This window comes from Camelus dromedarius, chromosome 3 (genome assembly GCF_036321535.1).
Source record: "Camelus dromedarius isolate mCamDro1 chromosome 3, mCamDro1.pat, whole genome shotgun sequence".
Lineage (NCBI taxonomy): Eukaryota > Metazoa > Chordata > Mammalia > Artiodactyla > Camelidae > Camelus > Camelus dromedarius.
This window is the reverse complement of record NC_087438.1, coordinates 1946969-1963014: the sequence shown is the minus strand read 5'-3', so window position 1 is coordinate 1963014 and position 16046 is coordinate 1946969. Positions and strand designations below refer to the sequence as shown.

At 51.7% G+C, this 16046-nt stretch overlaps 1 long non-coding RNA gene across 1 annotated transcript; it reads left to right on the top strand.

Moving 5' to 3' along the window:
* The first annotated feature begins 10574 nt into the window (after positions 1–10574).
* On the top strand, positions 10575–15819 carry LOC135321039 (uncharacterized). Its single transcript, XR_010380451.1, has 3 exons — positions 10575–10627; positions 13612–13827; positions 15738–15819. It is a non-coding gene; the product is annotated as an uncharacterized LOC135321039 (long non-coding RNA).
* The last annotated feature ends 227 nt before the right edge of the window (positions 15820–16046 follow it).

Sequence of the window (16046 nt, the reverse complement as noted above, 5' to 3'; positions counted from 1 at the left end):
TGGCTGAGTTGTCAAAACAGAACATGAATTTTATGTGATGCCAACAGAGCAGAATCCTCGTCCAGCACGTCTCCTTGGTTGGTTTCACCTAAAAAAGTAAGTCAGCCCTGGAGTCTATCACCTGTGAGGTACAGCGGGAATGAAGACCCTGACAACAGGGAATATATCAGCCTTTATCCTCCAGAAATATTTACACTAATTTGAAAGAAATTCCAGGCAAGTTGCATCAGGATAAGTGACTACATTTGCAGGATACACACATAAATATCACAAGTAGTAAACTGAGTAATTCCAAGGCAAATGGATCAAGCCGGCGGCTGATGAGGGTCTCTGACAAAGGCACATCACGTTTTCCTTCCTGGTTTATCACCTTTTACCTGGGCCGGGGCCTCTGGTCCCGGGTCACAGTGGTGCCACTGCCCGTGGCTTTGCAGGCCGCCTGTCCGGGGAGTGGGCAGATGGAGCGAGAAGATGGGAACCCCACGAAGGTGGTGTGCCAAGGACCAAGGAGCGTGTAGAAGCAGGGGCAGAAGTAAAATCAAGAAGGCCACGGATGTAGAGCATCAGGGGGGCATCCACGCTGGCCCCTCGGAGGTGGACAGAATGGCATCAGGGATACAGCAGTGTCAGAGAGGCCATCCTTTCACCTGCAAAACGGACTGAGCGGGCGGAGATGCAAGCATCTTTATCACGGTGTCTGTTATCACAAGCACTGCAAAAAAATCAAACCGACTTCCAGTATCAAGCCAACTTCTGGTTCCGGTTACGGGACACAGGGCTGGGCTCCCTCAGGCTCCTGACAAACGTTTCCTGGCCTCAACTTGTATCAACTACCAAATGTGTCTTTGTCATTTGGAACCAACCCCCTAATGAAAACAGTGCAGTGTCCCAGAGAAAGAAAGAATATAGTGTAACTACACAAAACCCAGCTTATTAAAGCCAAGTTGCAGGCGGAGCCCTGGGGAGTTCACGGGATGGAGAGTTCAGAGGGGCCCGTCCTGCAGGCAGAGGGCCAGCCGTCAGGTGGGAGTCAAGTCGGTCAGAGTTGCTCAAGAAGACCCCCGCAGAGACCCTGCCCAGGGCCACTGAGCCCCGTCCCCTGCATCGAGTCAGCCCATCCCTTCTGGAGCCTTCCAGGGCTGCAGAAGCAGGACCCAGCGGGACTGGCTCCTGCCACAGCAGCAGCCTCCCCAGACTCTCTGCCCAGCCCGATTCTGCTCCCCACCATCCAGCTGGGGGGGGGGTGGCACCTGGTCGAGGCATTTGGAGGCCAGGAGGGCAGGAGACAGAGCAGGGCGGAGGAGAGGGGGGACCTCAGGGCACAGACGTGAGCAGGCCTTCTCTGTGGATGTGGCCGGGGAGGCCCCTGGATATTGCAGGCGGCTGTGAGGCCCGTCCCTTGAGCACCAGAGTGGTCCTGGGTCTGACAGCAAGTGCCGGAAGGACGCTGGGTCGTCACCGCGCCAGGCACGAGAATGAGAGCCCAGGAGCAGGCCCGGCCTGGCCCGAGGGGAAGGACTGGTACCTCCGTCTGGGCAGGATCAGGAGGTCCTCCCAGCACCTGGCTTCTCACCAGCCGTCCAGCACAAGGCCTGGCTCCTGTGTCCTGACCAGGGGACCACTGGACGGAGCTTTTCTGTTGCAGGAAGTTGCCCTGAGCCTTCCCGCGATGCCCCGTGCAGAGGCCTTGTCCCTCCTGCCCAGCTGGGGGGCATGGGGCCCGAGGGGCGGCACAGCAGCCACGTGAGAGCCGCCCCCGTCGCCCACGGGGGTGCCCGGTTTGCCGCGGCGTCTCTGACCCGGAGCTCTGCACCCCTGGGCTCCGCCAGGCTTGTTCAGTGGGCGTCTCTCAAGGTATGAACGCCTCTCTTAAGGATTTATCAGAAGAAATCGGCTGCTGGTGGGGGATGGTGCGTTTCCAGGCAGATGACCCAAGGTTAAGTTTATGCAACAGTGAAAGTATTATTAAAATATCAGCCACTTGGGAGGAAAGTCGCAGCTCCTGGCTGAGCCTAAAGAGAAGCCTGTGCTGAGGGACATTATCACCAGGGTTTTCTGTTGTTCACGGGAGGTTTGACACACCTGAAGTCAGTGGTCTCCATGAAAACTCTCATGACTTGTGCGAATTCCCCAGGGATGCCAAATTTGAGTGAAATAGCCAAGCACGTCCAGCTTGTGGACCGTGCCTGCCTTCCCTGGTGGCAGGGAGGCCCGTGTGTGAGCCGCGTGGGGTCCGGGCACCTCTGTGAGCACCAGCACCAGTGTCCCGCCACGCTTCTCCTTCCAGCGCACACCACCAGTGAGGCCAGGGAGCCAACACACAGCACTTTCTGGATGCGTTTCAGCTTCAGGACGCCCAGGACACGTCTGCATCTCAGCTTAGCACCTCAGGTGTACGGCTGAAACCCTGCACTCTCTCTCCAAGTCCCGAGAAGCTCCGCGCACAGAGATGTTCACTGGAGTGCCACCTGTCGCTGCCAGTTTGTAAGTCTAACCGCGGAGGGAGGTTCTGTGCGTTTTGGGAGGTTGTAGGAATAAACGTTTTTTGAGCAATGAGACTCCGTGATGATGTTGGAAAACGCTTGTATGACATACGTGCAAAACCAGGGCTTGAAAGTGTAAATGCCGTCTTATTCCATGTATGTACAATACGGACAAATACATAGAAAAAGAACCTATCAAACCATTAGCGCTGATATCTGGGTGTGAGATTAAAAGGTAACTTTCACCTTACACGTCTCCATTTTTTTCCAAATGCCACTTCAGATAATACATATGGAGATAGAGATGGACGTAAGTATAGGTTTGGTTATGGAGATGGACACGGACCCAGAGGTGCCGGTGTAGATGACATGGACGCAGCTGCGAGCGGAGGGCAGGAGCGGATGGCCTGTCGACGACGGGCGCGGTGCTGACAGAGGTCAGTATGGCTATGGGAACAGGCACAGAGATAAACACACAGATGTGGACACGGGTGCAGATGGAAAGGTGGACACGTAGGTGCAGAGAGAGGTCACACAGACGGAGACACGATGGGATCCTAAACAGATAAAACAGAGACGGGTCAGGAAAGAAGAGTGTGGCCCCGGCTGGGCTGCGCTGCACCCGCCGCCCTGGACTCTGCAGGAAGCCGTCTCTACCCTCTGAGGCATCTCTCTTCCTAAGTGTCTCCATCCAAACTCCGCTCGCGTCCACAGCGCACGCTGGGCCCCGCGGCATCACAGAGGGGATGGATGTGCTCGTTCTATGACCTGGAGCCTGACCGGGTGGGACTTCCAGCGGAACGTCCACGGCAGCGCCTCCCCCGGCCCAGCTTTGGGGACCCTCCGTCTGTCAGAGGCTCCCGGCCCACAGGTCAGCTCTCAATGGCTTGCCTACACCCGATCCGTGCCCGTGTCCGGCAGCCCAGCCCCAGACCCCTAGGCCCTGCTGGGGGCAGTAACCCCCCAGTGTCTGGGGCTGGGCCTTCCAGCTGTGCAAATATGATGGGTTGAAGCTTTTAAGGGGTTGAACAATTAAAACAAAACCAGTGACTGCAGCTTCAGATGTGCATCTGTCTGGGGATGTAATTTGCAGTTAGATTTCCTGAAACGTTTTTCTGATGTTAGGTAAGTACTATCTTTTCTTTTCTGCTTACTCATTTTCTTCCTGATTTGCCATCAAAATCCTCAGAGTCCTGAGCATTGTCCTGAATCCCGTCTTGGTCTCCAGTTCTGAGCTCTACCCTCCTCCTGACCCTCTCCTGCACGCACACCCGCACGCGTCCCCCCGCCCCGGGCCCTCGGAGGGCACAGACACGGGGCTTGTGGACACACCAGGATGGGACTGCAGACAAGAGTGGTTTCCACGGGGACGGGGAGGAACTCTTCAACAGAAAAGTCCGGGTCCCTCCCTGCTCCCCCTGGGGGTAGGCAGGCCGTGCTGGGAGCCCTCCTGATGGGAGGCCGTCTTTGGAAGCTGAGTGGACACAGTGGGTGCAGGGAGGGGAGCATGGGAGGAGAAGGAATCAGCTTCTCTGTTCCCATCTTGAGGCAAGAGGCCCCCTGGGGACCCACGCGGGGAAATGAGTCTGGAACCAGCTTCGGAGCTGCCCTCGGTGGGGGCCCCACACCCCAGTCAGGGCTGCCCACTGGGCACTGGGAGGCGAGGGCCCTCAGACTCAAGTCCCAGCTGAGTGTCCCTGTCCCAGGAGCCCGGCAGGACTGTGTCGTGGGTTGAGGGCACAGGTGACATGGCATTCCTGTGAATGCCCCCTGGTCTGCACCCTTCTCCGCCAGCTCTGCTGCCCAGGGTGGTCTCTGCAGACAGACTGGGGAGGGTCCCCCCACCGTGGTTCTCCCAGTGAGCGCCCCTCCCTTGCCGAGGGGGGAGACCCTCGGGGCACTCCTGGGGAGCATCCCCATTGCCGGGCCATCACCTGCTGTGCCTTCAGTCAAGAAACCCCTGGGAACCAGAGGCGGGGACCCCGCGCCGTCTTCCTCCCCTGGGTGGGAGGCACACTCCATGCGTCTACACGGCCGACATTCCTCCTACAGGAGCTGGTCGAGGAGACAGGACCCCCCCGGACAGGAGGCCACAAAACCAATGGAAAGACCACTCTCCTTTGTCCCTGCTGGTATCTGGCATCTGCGAGCAGAAGTCGCCTTCAGCTCCCAGCGAGCATGCTGGGGAGCCAGGCAGGTGCTCTTCGCGAGGCCCCGGCTGGGCTCCGTCTCATGAGCCGGCGGGCGCAGCTCCCAACCCTTCAAACCAGCCCGCCCAGTGGTGGAGGGACAGACCTTCCCTGGGTTTTCCTGTTCTTTTGAACGCACGTGAGGAGATACTCCCCTCCGCTGCGTTTATGTGCCTTCGTTAACATCAGTTCCCGTGCGCTTGTGCCCGCAGGCCGTCTGGCAGTGAGCTCTGACTTTACAAATCAGGGCAAAGTTCTCCTTCACAGTATGTGTTTGGAAAGGCACTATTTTATTTCAACAGTTATTCAAGTTTTGAGAATCCAAAGTCTCCCGAAGAAACCAACACAGGTGTCCCCAGTGGCAGCGGCCCCCTCAGAGCTCACACTCGTGGTCTGTCGGGGGTCACACAGTCCCCACTCGGGCTGGATGGAGGTTGTCCCTTCCCGCCGGGGAGGTCACCGTCCCTCTCTCAGTGGGACAGGAAGCCCACCACTTCCGGGACCCCCGCCCCCAGGCCCTGTCTGCAGTGGGGCAGCGCCTTCTCACTTCACACTTTGCCCCCCTGGGTGCTCTCAGATAACCCGGGTGCGATGCTGTGAGCCCTGACAGCCAGAGGAAGCGCAGGGCTTCCCAAAATAGGGCGGCCTCCAGGACCCTGGGCCGGAGCATCGCTTTGTGCAGAGCCCAGTGCGGGGGTGGGAGACTTGTCGCCACCTCGCCCGTCAAGGACTCTTGAGAGAGCGGAGGCCACGTGCTCCAGGAACACTCCGAGAGCGAAGGTGTCCAGGGAAAGAGAGTTCTCAGTTCCAGTGAAGAAGGCAGAGGCTCTGACGTCACATCCCCACTAGGCCCGCCTGGCGCCTCGTCAGTGTTTGGTTTGCAAAGTCGGCCGTCACCCCTGCTCTGCAGAGGGAGGAGCACCCAGGACGGGTGGGTCTGAGCCATGCTGGCAGTCCTCCCGGGCTTCGCCTCAGGTTGTCACTTCAGTCCACACCGATCCCTGGCCAGGCCGGGGTGGCTCCCCAGAGACCGAAGGCACCAAATCACGCCAGACGGCCGCTGCCTTTTGGAGGGCTTTCCCCTGGCAGGACCTCTGCCGTTTCTCAGACCTGAAGTAGGGGCACCTTCTCCTGTCTGTGGAGCAAAAACAGCAGCTTTTCCCAAGGTTCACTGTTGCCCCACAAACTCAACCATCCGGTGTCACTCAAACTGTCACCTTCTCTAAGTCAGACGGAGAAAGGCAATACCATATGGCATTGCTTGTAAGTGGGCTCTAAAAAGAGAATGACACAAGTGACAGAAATAGGCTCACAGAGACAGAAAACAAACTACGGTTACCACGGGGAAGGGGCGGGGAGGGAGAGAGAAGCTGGGACTTTGGGATGTGCAGACACACACTACTGTGTGTAAATAGATAAATGACACGGACCTGCTGTACGGCACAGGGAACCACACCCGGTATCTTGTAACAGCCTATAATGAGAAAGAAATGTGGGAAAGAATATGTATATACATAAAATGGAAGCACTGTGCTGTGCACCAGAAGCTAACCCAACACTGCAAGTCCCCTCCACTGCAGCTACAGAAAAAAAAGTGTCGCCTTCTCAGTAGAGGTGCACAGTGCTTCCTGGTTTCGGGCGGGACAGAGTGGGGTTTGAAAGCACGAGAGGAAGAACCGAACACGAATTCCCTCTATTCGAACTGCCGTTAAGGAGCCCTCTTCACGCGGCTTCCTTCTGTCCAGACTCGCCAGCCGTGTCCGGACGGCCGAGCGTCTCCCCGCTCAGGCGTCCCCGCCGCAAGCTGGGGTGCAGGAGGGAGCCGTGGCGGCTCTCGCAGGACTGCCCGCGCCGGTGCCGCTCGGATGCACTTCGGCACGTTTTGACCCCCACGCGTTCTGTGAACGGAACGTTGCTTTTGACTTGTGCACGCGGAGTAGGACTATTTCTTCTCGCTCTTTTAGCCTCTGTCATTTTTTTTTCTTTCATCCTCCGATAAGTTAGAGATCAAGATCTTACACCCATTTACAACAAAGGAAATGGGAAAAGGTAACCTGACTTACGGCTGCTTTATGATGTTGAGAGACTTACTATGAAACTGTAATAATTTAAAAAAATGTGTCCTTGGCCTTTTCTGATTGAGCGGGGCAGTGAAGACAGACACGGTGAGCAGCCTGACGTCAGCAATGCCCCCGACAGCAAGAGAGTGGAGCCAGCATTCCTAAAGTGGCCCCTTCCTGCTAAGAATGCCCTTTTTGCATAAAGTTGTGTGGCTAGAAAGCCCTTTCTGAGAAGTAAACAATAAAGGTGAGTTTCAGGAGGTGAAGATAAGAAAATCTGATTTATGGACCTAGAGCCTTCTGAGGAAGGGGACCAGAAGTGAGGTGGGCAGCCATGGGAGTCACTGGGGACCCCGCCTTTTGCCTTTTACTATGTGAAAAGCTTGCTACTTATAATCAACTCTGTCTTCCACTAAAAGACCACTTCAATTATTATTTTTTTTATGGAAGTCTAGTCAGTTTACCATATGTCAATTTCTGTTGTACAGCACCATGTTTCAGTCATACATACACATAAATATGTTTGTTTTTATATTCTTTTTCATTATGGATTAATATAAGATATTGAGTACAGTTTCTTATGCTAAACAGAAGGACCTTATTCATCTATTTTATATATAGTAGTATCTGCACATCTCAAAGTCCCAATTCATCCCTTCCCACCCCCTTTGCCCCCTCTAAGAAACCATAAAATTGTTTGCTATGTCTGTGAGTCTGTTTCCATTTTTCAGACAAGTTCATTAATGTCTTCTTTTTTCTTTTTTTAGATTCCACATATGAGTGATATCATACGGTACTTTTCTTTCTCTTTCTGGCTTACTTCACTTAGTATGACGATCTCCAGTTCCATCCATGTTGCTGCAAATGGCATTATTCTATTCTTTTTTATGGCTGAGTAGCATCCCATTGTATATATATACCATAGCTTTTTTAACCAATAATATGTCAATGGACAGTTAGGCTGTTTCCATGTCTTGGCTGTTATAAATAGTGCTACTATGAAGTTTGGGTGCGTGTATCTTTTCAAATTAGAGTTCTCTCTGGATATATGCCCAGGAGTGGGATTGCTGGATCATAGGGTAAGTCTATTTTTAGTTTTTAAAGAATCTCCATACTGTTTTCCATAATGGCTACACCAAACTACATTCCCACCAACAGTGTGGGAGGGCTCCCTTTTCTTCACAACCTCTCCATCATTTACTGTTTCTGGACTTTTAATGATGGCCATTCTGATCAGTGTGAGATGATACCTCAATATAAAGACCACTCCAATTTCCTGTGCAGATTGGTTGGGGGCAGGAAGGTGGAGGTGAGGAGAGGGGCCGTGTCGAGCACTGGCATAGGAGACAAATGTGGATTAGATATTAGGAATGAAGGCTGTGAAAATGTTTACTTTTACAAGTGGGAGAGCTTCCCAGACAAGATTGGAGGCCCAGAAGTTATAAATGAAAAGGAAGAGATAATTATCTATAAGAAAGTAATTAAAAGCTTTTTTTTTTAATTGAAGTTTAGTTGATTTACAATGTTGTGTTAGTTTCTGGTACACAGCAAAGTGATCCCACTATATCCATCTATCTATCTATCTATCTATCTATCTTCTTTTTTCATATTCTTTTTCTTTATAGGTTATTACAAGATAATAAATTTAGTTCTCTGTGCTGGACAGTAGAAACTCCTTACTTTTTTTTTTTTTTTTTTTTTGAGGCTACTTTATCCCTTTTCTCAGCTCTTGAGTCTGAAAACAGGGTCTTAACTGTGGACACAGCAGTGGTTTCGAGACAATTCATCAAACAGCAGTGCACCCTCTGCGGGCGTCCCAGGGTCCTGGCTGCTCCTTTGGGCTGTCTGTGAGCTTGGAGGGTGTGTTCTGGAGAGATGCTCAACAAAAGAGCTTTATTTACTGTCCAACAAGCTAGCAATGCCGACGTCAGATTCCCCTGAGATCTGTGTTCTCAGAGAAAAGGCCCCTCCAGCTGGCCTTGAACTCAGAGTTTTGTTTGGTGAAAAATTTGTTATCTGGTCCCTGAACATTATTTCATAAGGTGAGACTCCAAGTACAAAAACAAGGAACAGCGACGGCCTCCACTGACCCATCTCACACAGACGCACATACTTCTCCTAGCTCCAAACCCCACCCTACACAACTCTTTTCCTATCATTTCCAGAATTTCAAATCTGATTGATTGGTTTCTGGCACAGTTGTCCTGCCCTGTGTTTGTGTTGTCACTGAAATGGGATTGCAGACAGGGCTTCAGGGCCGATGGTGTGTGTTTCAGGAGGCTTCACAGAGCCGAGACGGGAAGGTCACTTACTGCCGTTGTAAACTGAGCCTCGCTGGCCCCGGGCACCAGTGACAGGAGCAGCCACTGATCCGCTGACTCCGTCGGTGGCTGTGTCATTGATCCGTGCTACAAACACGGAATCAATTGTTCTATGGTCAATTGAGGCCACACAGGCCGGCCTGCATGCTTGTCAGTCACACAGAGCTGGATTAAGCCCACTTAGATTTGTATGTCTGTTGAGATCCCTGTTATTTAAATAATGCCGGCAATATTCATCCCCCTTCACAGGCAGTAAGTATATACTGCTGGGCTTGTCAATACATCACTGAATTATTGCTTCATTCTACGTAGTAAACCATCCTTCCTGGTGCTGGGGACGTGGGAAGGCGTGATTCATAACAGGGGCCCAGAGGTGCACGGCCATTACTCACGGCGTGTGGTAAAAATCGGACACCTGCCGGATCCCCCGCCAGGGAGGAAGCGCCTGTTCTGTATGGGGATGCTCATGCCCAGAAGTGATCTCCCCCAAGGTGTGCCCACCCCGGAGCGCGGAAAGGAGCGCTAAGGGGCCACGTGGCTAAAGCAGTTGATCTGCTTCCCCAGAGCTCTCTATTTCATGAAAAATTTAGACGTGCCCTGTCCGCCAATGTCTGAAAAGGTTGGTGTCTGGTGGGAACCCTGTTCTTGGTCCTCTCTGTCCTTCTTTGGTACAAGGTGCACATTGAGGCGGAGAAAGAGAGGAGAGAAAAAGAGAGAGACAGACAGACAGACAGACAGACAGAGCTCTGGTGTCTCTTCTTATGAGGATCTGACCCTATTAGATCAGCACCCCACCCTATGACCTCATTTAGTCTTAATTATTTCCTTACTCCAAATACAGCTACAATGGGGCAGGTCACAAATTCTACTTAATTCGTTAACACCGTCCTGGAAGCCTCCATCGTGGTGGTGAGCACTTCAGGTCAACAACTAACGGGAAAATGTGCATTTTCCACAATATCAATCCCAGAAAAGAATAAAAATCAACTGAAAGCTGGGTTCTATTGTGAACCTCTGGGTGGTCAACCCAGGAAGGGGAAACTACACGCCCTCTGAGCACATGCAGTTCGCTGAGTTAAAAATCAAACCAGACTTCTTTAAATGTGACAAGTGGCCATGAAATAAAGTCTGCTGTGGACCAGAAAGACTGGGCTGTGTCTTGCCCTCACCAGGCGCATTCACTGAACAGGACAAGTGCTTGGGGTCAACCAGATGTATTTTCCTGGCAATCAGGGAGCCTCCAATCCTAAAATCTCAGTACTTATTAGCTTGCTGGTATCTTTACAGCACACTCCCACGGAACCCTATGTGCAGAAAGGACTGGAAAACCTAGTCCAAGTTCTTGTGGGCAGACTGAAATTGAACCCTGCCCTGCTGGCAGAAGGCTCCCCGGCAGTCCTGGGGGTTGGACTCCGGGATGCAGCAGCCAGCCTTTCTCCAAAATCAGGCTCAGAGCCAGGGACTTGAAATGCCCCGTCTCCTGCAGACAAGAGGCTGCGGGTCCTGACCTGAGAAGAGAGGAAGTTACAAGCCTCCAGGCAGCAGGCATCGGGTGTCGGGCTCTCACTGGACACGTAAGTGAAACAGCAGGTGCTTAGCAGCTCACCGAGCGAGGCTGGCCTGTGTCCAGTGGTCACTGTGAGTCAGGAAGGTTTCAAGACAATTTTAAGACGAGAGGCAGATTTTGTCTTTGCATATTTATACACAAACATAGGGAAAATAATTCTAAAGTTTCCAAGTAGAAGAATCTGAAGCTTATGTGGTAAATTTGCTGAACGCAAGGACACAGGGGGAATAATGGTGTCTACATAAATGGCCATCGGAAAGTGATGAGAAGTTTGATAGGATGCCTTTGAGTTTAAAACCTGAAATTTCTGTCCCACATTAAGACATGAGAAACAATATTCGAGTAATCATTTATGAAAAGCACCGTGCAGCTTTCCAACAGGCCTTTTGATCTGCTTGTACGGACTTTGACGAGCGGGCAGGTCACGAGGGCGCACGCGGGTCTGTGAGGTCCGCCGCGCTGCTGCTCTGAGACTTGCAGCGCGTGGTCTAGCGTGACGGGGCCCCGGTCACCCCAGGGGACCCCGCCCTGTGTGTGGATACAGACTGACTGGGAAATACGGAGCTGGACTGACAGGCCTGGAACGCAGATTTAGGGGAGGACTGTCTGAACTTGTAGGGCACTGAACTGGTGGCTAAGCCATGAAGGTCAGCTTTCTTTATGCTCGCGGGAGAGGTGAGGCAGAGAGGAGAATGGGAACCGCGGTGGCAGGGACACTCTGATGAACAGAGGCAGGGCCCTTAGTGAGCCACGGGCTGGCTCTGGGCCCCAGTGATTGCAGGCTCACCCAGGAAATGCGCTCGGCAGCCCCCGGCCTGTGTCTCCATGTCTGCAAAGCGCAGATCTTGGAGCAGACGCCTTGTGTCCGTCACGGCTCTGCACTGGGAGGAGTCCTACCTGGGCATTCCCTCCAGGCTGGCCCTGCTAATCCAACCCACCTGCCCCCTGACAAACACAGTGGCCCTGGGGGTCCTGCAGTGCAGGTGGCTCCCCGTCCCGGGGCCAGCCGCGGCCAGGGGAAACTGAGGCACCGCTCCGTCTGGGGGCTCTACAAACATGTCTGCCTGGCTGGCTGAGGAGGAATCCTGGCTGATCCACATCCCGACTCACCAGGACTTTGGGGTTTACGGAGAAGGATGAGGGAATCATAAATAACTAAGAAAGGTCAGGACAATGAATCGGGTCCTCCAAGGTTTCTTGAGGGCCATAATCAGAGGACCAGCAGCGGACCCCTTCACCCTGAATCCTCAGTGTCCGGTCTGGGTGGGAGTGAGCGCACTCCCCTTCGCTGGCTGCTCCCTGCCAGGCCACCCAGCCAGGCACTCACCCCTAATTGTAGGACAGCTGTTGAGTTTAAAGGAGCTTATGCACGACCACCCACCCCTTCTCTCCCGTCTCAGAGCCAGTCGCTGGATAAGACAGCGCCTGGAAGCAGAACATGCCTCTGATTTCTGATGAAGGCGGTTAGACAAGGGGCACCGGATCCCCAGCCAGAGGGTTTCCTGAGGTTCTTCCCCAAAACAGACAGACGGGCCATGGCTCTCTTGTGTGGCTGCAGACTCGGGGCCACATGGGGAAGAGAGAAGATGCCCGAGAGCCTTGTGGCTCAGAGGGAGGGGGGAGAATCTTGTCCCATGATTGGCGGGACAAGGTCGCGCCCCCTCCCAGATTCTGGGGCTGCTCATTCTCCCCTTGAGGATGAGTCAGTCGGGGGTGGAAAGAAAGACCAGGAAGGTGGCTCCTTTGGAAACAATTACGGGAAGATGGAATTCCCACTTCATCTGCCTTTTAAAGGATGAACTTGGCAGATGGAAATAATAACTTCAATGTCATTGTGAAGATTTAAAGAGACGATGTCGAACATAATACTCATCTAGCAAGGAGGCTGGCACTTGGAGGGTGCCAGCAAACACCGGCTTTCAACACGGCCACCGTGTCACCTAAAAGAGTCCCATCTCCTGGCACTTCTCCTGTTCCATCAGTTTCAGCAGGCCATTAATATCTGTAAACAGCCACCACGTTGTCTGTCTGTCTGTCTGTCATTACGGGGATAGGACTGTGTGGAAATTATGTTCTAATATTGTGAAAAGTGACTCAGAAGAGAGATGAGAATTTAAGACAACAAATGATGTGACTTTGGGGTAAATATCCAGAACCTGGTCTCACTGTATGTATATCCAGGGAATCAGATTTACCCAGGTGAGCAGTTCACAGTCAGAAATGCTATAGGTTGAGTTTTGTCAGGAAAACTTTAAATCAAATGATATCTTTTCATAACATGCATTTTTTCCTCTCCATTTCATAACTGCTCTTACTGGACATTTTTTAATTTGGTTTTTCACAATTTTATCCTTCTGCTTCTTATAAATGAAAAGAATAGGACCAGCGTCACTCTTAATTCTAGCATGAGTGTAAACATTGTCCCTTTAGGACTTACCCCTTCAGAACCAACAAAAGGGGTTCCTAGGCCAGGGGATGTCAAAGGCATTTTGGCCAGAGCTAAATGGAACCCTCCCTGAAAACAACTTTGTGCTCTGCCCTGAAACGGACAAGGCCCCTGCTGTCAGCCGTATGTGTATTCACACGCCCCTGCAGTGTGTCGGAACAGCGTTGAGAGTGGCTAAGTCGTGGGCATTATTATGAATAATTAAATGTAAAACCTTAGAAGGGATGAGGGCATGGGGAGCTCAGAGATCAGTGAGAGGATGGCTGTAGGCTTGTTCTTCTCCGTGTCCCGGGGAAGTCACCTGCCCTGGCTGGGACTCCAGACTTTGCGGTCCTCTTCCAAGCCCACGGGGTTCTGTATATATCTGATGCCCGCTGTGGTAGCCAAAGCCAGGGGGGCAGGATGAGCTTCTCTCTTCCTTTATTACAAAAGCAAAATAATAATAATAATAACAATAATAATAATAATATAATAACAAAGTAGTTAAAAAATTTAAATTGCAGGGATAATTTGTTCCCTCATTTTTTTAAAATCTCAATCTGCAGATGCAGATGCAGACGCATACACCAGGGACCGCCCCTTCCTGCCTGAGCCTCTGTGACTCCCGAGGGTAGTCGTCTCAGCCAAGTGCTAGGCACGGGAAGGTTGGTGATGACTGGAGGGCCACCTGAGCCACACTCAGGGTTGAGGCCAAGGTGCCGGTGGGGCCCTCTCTGCCCTCCGGTCCTTCCGAGAGACTCACCACTTCAAGCAATGCTCAGGTAAGGTTTTGTGCATGGAACCCTCCCAAAGCTTCAAAGGGCTAGTGATTCAAAACATATACAAAGAAAATTTTTCAGAAGGGAAATAAAAGATTGCCAGTATTTGTAGAAACATTTGGTGGCCTTTTAAGAATGGACCACTTAAGAGGGATTTACTACCATACTATGGAATATATTATTCCTAGTTAAAAGAAAGATAAAATGCATTCCACATTCCACCCTGAAGAAGAAATGTGAAAAATGAAGAGACCAGAGGAAAAAAATAGCTTGGATCCAGAAATAGCTACTCAAAGCTGGATGGCACGTAAGTTGTCAGGAAAGCAAACAGCCTGGATCCGAGACTGTTTAAAACAGAGCAGAGGAGGGGCTGGTTCTTTATTGCAAACAGCTCTCTAGAAAAGTGGAAAGAAGCTGCCACATTAGCCAAGAGACATAATTCCCGGTCACTGTTAACCTCTCATGAGCCACAAACAGGCAACCCACGTTTTACCGAGAATAAAATGACCAGGGAGGAGGGTGTAGCCCAGCAGTAGAGTGTGTGCTCAGCAGGCACGAGGTCCTGGGTTCAATCCCCAGTCCCTCCACCAAAAAAGGAAAGAAACAAATCAATATTGAAATAATGATTTTTGTTAATTATGAAAGTAATAAATATTCATTGTAAACCAATAAACTTAGCAAACACAGAAACATGAAAAAAAAAAAAACCCTCTTCTGTGACCCGCAGGTCCCCTCTGCAAAGCCCCCAGTTACACGGGTTTCCTTCGGGTTTTTGTTTTCCTCTTGTCTCTCCTTGTGCGTTTTACCAGGGGGAGGTCACACTATTTCGTAACTTTTAATATAAGAGAACATTATGCACATACCTCCGCGTCGATAAATGAAGGTCCTCACCTTTCGTGTTAAAGACTACATTGAATTCCATGCTAGTGCTAAACCATTCTGTGCCTCACCAACCCCCTACTTTGGGAGTCAGAGCTAATTTGTCACTATTACGAACGTTGCTGAAATGAGTATCCTTAAGTAAAATTTTTGCACATTTGCCCAATGATTTTTGGGGCGAATTCCTAGAAATCCAGTTTTTGCCGGGTATGCAAATTTTTAAAGCTTGGGAAAAAAAAAAAAAACCTTGCCAAATTATTCTCCAAAAGCTTGTATCAGTCTATGTTCTCACCAAAGTGTATGAAAATGATTTCTTTCCCATCCTGTTCACCATAAGAGATAAGGTTCTTCCTTAAACCTTTGCTAAACCGAAGGGTGAAAAATCCTGCCTCTGCTTAAATGCATGAAACTCTAAATTTGACCACTGGGGCATAGCAATTCCTCCACGTGTCGCTGAAGTCCATGTGTCTTTTTCATAGACTGCATGTGTTCTGTGTCTGTTTTCCTGTTTGCTTTTGCTATTTGTTCTTGAGGCCTTTATATGTCGAGGGTATTAACTTTGTGAGTGTCATATCATTTGCAAATTCACTTTTTCCCTCGTTTGTCAAAGGAGCTGAATCAGCCACAAGTTTCTGACTCACAGAAGAATGAGGTGTCTTTAGCGCCAGTAAAACATGCTGAACATACTTGTTCGACCGAGCAGTTGCCCCAACACCGTGGAGGCATCTGGAGCAGAGGGGCCCCTGTGGGCGGGGGGCTTCGTGGCAGAAGGCGCCACGGTCTGGAGGCGAGGGCCCAGGGCTCCCAGCCGCAGCCTCACCTCTGGCACGTGGGGCTCCTGGGCGGGACTGGGCTCAGCCGCCCGTGACATGCGTTCCTGTCCCCACCTGGCTCAGGACAATAAAACTATGCTGCAAAACCAGACAAAGTTTCACACGGTACGGTTGAATCTGGTCATCCCACCGGTACAGGAGCAGGAGGAAGGCCAGGAAATGCCTGTTTTCTTTGTAACGCTGTGGAACGCTTCTCGCCAGATACCCAGGGGCCAGCCTTCCCGTCAGCTTCCTGAGGAGGTGGCCCAGCTTGGCCTCAGACGACCTCCATCCTGGAGAGACTCCCGGGACCAAGGTGGGTCTCTGCTCGGGGATGCTCGGGAGGAGGGGCGGTGCCCGCGCGGCGTCCAGGGCTGGGCCCGGCTCAGACAGGCCGGCAGCTGTGCGTTTCCTGGCTGCTGCCCGGGGGACACTGGGGACCCTGATGTAAAAGTCTGCCTGCTAATTGTCAGAGAAAGGAAACAGGACTCTCGCTGTTCAAAACCAAAGAGCCATGGAGAATTTGATGTT